Consider the following 3,403-nt stretch of genomic DNA (forward strand, 5'->3'; position numbering starts at 1 on the left):
TTTCATCCACTGATACCAGAGGTTCCTTCTTGCTTGTATCATCAGTGGATCTTGAATTGAGTCCTGTGTTGACCTTGTTTCATTCTCATTTATTTCCTCTCCATCTCTTCGACTTTCTTCATCGCCTCCAACTCCTTTCTTATCCATTCAAAATCCTTTTCTTTCTCCTTCTCACTCCTCTGCCCATTTCATCACCTCCATCCTCTCTTTCACTTGTTTCACGTCGCATTCTTTCTCCTCCAGAACTTTCTCCTTCTCTCTCCTCTTTTCCATATCCTCCCTGGTTATCTGTTCATCAATTGTGAGGTTTTTCTCAATAGTGAGTTCTTGTGTTACATCTGACTCCATTGTGGTAGTTTCCATCATCTTCTGAGTTTTAATCTCCATTATCTGAGTTGATCCAATTTCATGTCCAACCATAAACATTGTAGGCTCATTCATGGTGGAAACAATTTCTTCTTGAACTAATGGGGTCACTATCTCATCTTTGTCGACAGGCTCTGGCTCTGTGGTATATTCTTGTTCTATCACTGTAGGTTCAAACTCTAAAGTTGTTTGCACTTGTCTGTTAGTTGTATACGCGGTTACAGATTCTGGCTCTGGCTTAGGACTCGTCAACTCTTCTTGATATTTTTCTGATCGTGTTTTATACGTTGTTAGCTCCATTGACATTTCCACTTCCGGTTAGCTTTGTTGTTGTCTCCAATTCCTCTATTTCCTCAGTAACTGTATCTGTGAGGAATTCTAGTACTGACTACCAAAGCGTTGTTTAATCCTTAACTTTTGAGTTGTTAAGTTTCACCGTCTTATCTACAAATTCTTTGCCATTGTCTGATGAAATTCGATCAGGAATTCCCCAGCGTGATATCACCTCACGGCATAAAAATTTAGCAACTGACTGGGCATCTTTTCTTTTGGTTGGGCATGCTTCTACCCATCTGCTAAATCTATCGACAACAACCAACATATATCTTTTGCCTCCTTCAGGGCGAATCATATCCATGTAGTCGAGGACTAGTTCTTTCATTGGCCCATTTGGTGTTGGGATATGTCCTGGAGGAGTTAATACTCCTCTTCTAATATTGTTTTTCAAACAGATTGTGCATCTACCTATGACATGGTCAATTTGTTCTAATAGGTATGGTGCCCAAAATCCGTATTCTTTTGTAATTCTCCTTCTCACTTCCCCCCTCGCTACATGGGCAAGCCCATGAGCGTCATGTATCAACAGTCCTAGCTAGTTAGGAGGTGCTACTATCAAACTCTCATTGTTCCTCCAGAGGCCTGTAGCATCCTGACTCGCTCCTCTGACAAGCCACAAGTTCTTATCTAGTGTACTTGCTTCCTCTTGCAACATGGTCAAGTCTTTGGGAGTAATTGTCTCTTTTAACTCCACTTCGTGTGTCACCAAAAGAACTGCACCTGGTCTGTCTGCTCCAGTTGGCTGGGGGATGCTCAAAAATTGTTCCGTTCCCTCCTGATGTGGTATCTGAAGTTTTCAGGTGATGGGAATTCTCAAGTCTTGGTTCTGCCATCCTGGTAGATTGGTGATGGGCTGTTTCCTTACCCCATCTCAGTCGTGCTCCTGAGCGGAGTCAGTTAAAAGTGAATCAAAATATGTTTAGCTAAGTTTCGCAAAGTATCCTCCTTCTATGTCTCAAGATGAGCAACATATAGCTTACTTATAAAAGTTAGATTTAACTTCGAAACACTCACTATCGCAAAGTTCTGAATGGCAACACTTGTTACTCCTCAAATGATTCGTCAGAGCTATTGTAGCTAACTATCGTAAACTATTTCAGTGCTGCTAGCAATCGTCGCCTTTTCCAAGTTGGAACTTTGTCGCCACAACAGTGTCCAGTGTGCTATGGATTGTCCAAAATAAACTACACATTCCTGGCAATATTGCAACTTTTTCTGAGAGGCTTTGTGTCCTTTTTCATCATCTTGTTCTGCTTGTGGAAGAACTCCACATTGATGTCTCCACAGACAGGCAGTGGCTGGGGGAACTCAAAGTACATATGCTTGTCCCCTCGCCTTGTGTGCACTGTGTTGGACGTATGGATCTTGATTTTTAGTTGATAAACCACAAACTGCGGATCCCAATGCCAATTCCCTTTCTTGAAGGCCTGAGGAATCGGGTCACTCCTGTTTTTAACAGTACTGTCCCTGCAGGTGCCTCCTAAGCATGGGGAGCGTCTCAAACACCATTTTGTGGAAGAGCAGAGCGATGGGCTTGTATTCTAGCTGGTTCTTCAGAAAGTAGCTGTAGTAGTAGACATAGCGTCGCTGGCTTGGGATTGTGACTCCCTTCTTGTCTCTTGTCCGCACTTCCCCGTAGAAGTCGAGTGCTTCCTATGCCTCCAGGAACTTCCCTCGGTGGAGGAGATAAGTGCAGATCATGACGCCGGTGAGGCCCTTCCCTGCCTTGCAGTGGATGGCCGCCACATGATGGTCATCCTCACTTAGCCACTGGTCCAGGTCTTCACAGAATGGCTTGATTAGCTCCAGCTGAGGCTGGTTGTGGTCTTCAAAGGGGTACTGTGCAACTCTGCAGTTAAACTTTGCGGTGTCGTAATGTCGCTCAGTGCAAAGATTATATATCTTATAATGGTTTTTGTGTTTTGAATCCAGAAACCGTACTACATTGTCTATGTTGTTTCTGTAGACACTCTCAAGTCTTTCTGCAGGAAAGCCCATAGCAATTATATTCGGATAAATATAGGTCAAGTCCAAGTCAAACCCATCTTCCTGGTATCTCCTTTTGTTTCGGCTGACAATTTCCTTTATTATTGCAGCCATATCTGTGACAGGAGTCCTTAAGGTATTGAGCTTAAGAGAGAGTATTGTTGTCTTTGTACGAAACGCTGCCAATATGTTTCTCCCTCGCAATCCCGTTGGTGTCACCACTAGCTAATGCTAGCTAGCTCTCTTTGTGGTTGTCTGGGATCTCAGGGTCAGACGACTGGGTGATGGAGGTCATGATAGGTGTCGTCTTAACTTTATTGGAGTGTATAGCGTCTCTATGTCTTCAAAATATACTTAGTATAAAATCTGTGTAAAAGTTTTGTTTCTATCTAGCTATGTGTTTTTTCTTTGGCTGGTTTGCCTGTTACAGCTGAGAACTCAATCTACAGTTGAAATAAGATTGCAGGTTTAAGAGGACATTCAGTCTCTTCCTTTCTCGGTTGCAGACTTCTCTGTAGTTATAACTTTTTTTTTTTTTTTTTTTTTTTTTTTGGATCCTTCTTTGTCTGTTTAGACACTACCAGCTGACACCCCCCTTTCAGATTCTCTGGGCACCCCTAAAACCCCCGTTCCGGGCCCCTGTTCGGGTTCACCGGTCCCTGTGATTGTTGTTGCTGTGGCCATTGCATTCGTCCCTGGGATGTATTCATTGGAG

At 43.2% G+C, this 3,403-nt stretch overlaps 1 pseudogene across 1 annotated transcript; it reads right to left on the minus strand.

The window, feature by feature from the left end:
* Positions 1-1,886: 1,886 nt before the first annotated feature.
* Positions 1,887-2,836, minus strand: LOC310813622 (phosphatidylinositol 3,4,5-trisphosphate 3-phosphatase and dual-specificity protein phosphatase PTEN-like; annotated as a pseudogene). The gene has a single exon. The product of its transcript is annotated as a phosphatidylinositol 3,4,5-trisphosphate 3-phosphatase and dual-specificity protein phosphatase PTEN-like (transcript).
* Between the last annotated feature and the right edge of the window lie 567 nt (positions 2,837-3,403).

This window comes from Argentina silus (genome assembly GCF_951799395.1).
Source record: "Argentina silus genome assembly, chromosome: 12".
Classification (NCBI taxonomy): Eukaryota; Metazoa; Chordata; class Actinopteri; order Argentiniformes; family Argentinidae; genus Argentina; species Argentina silus.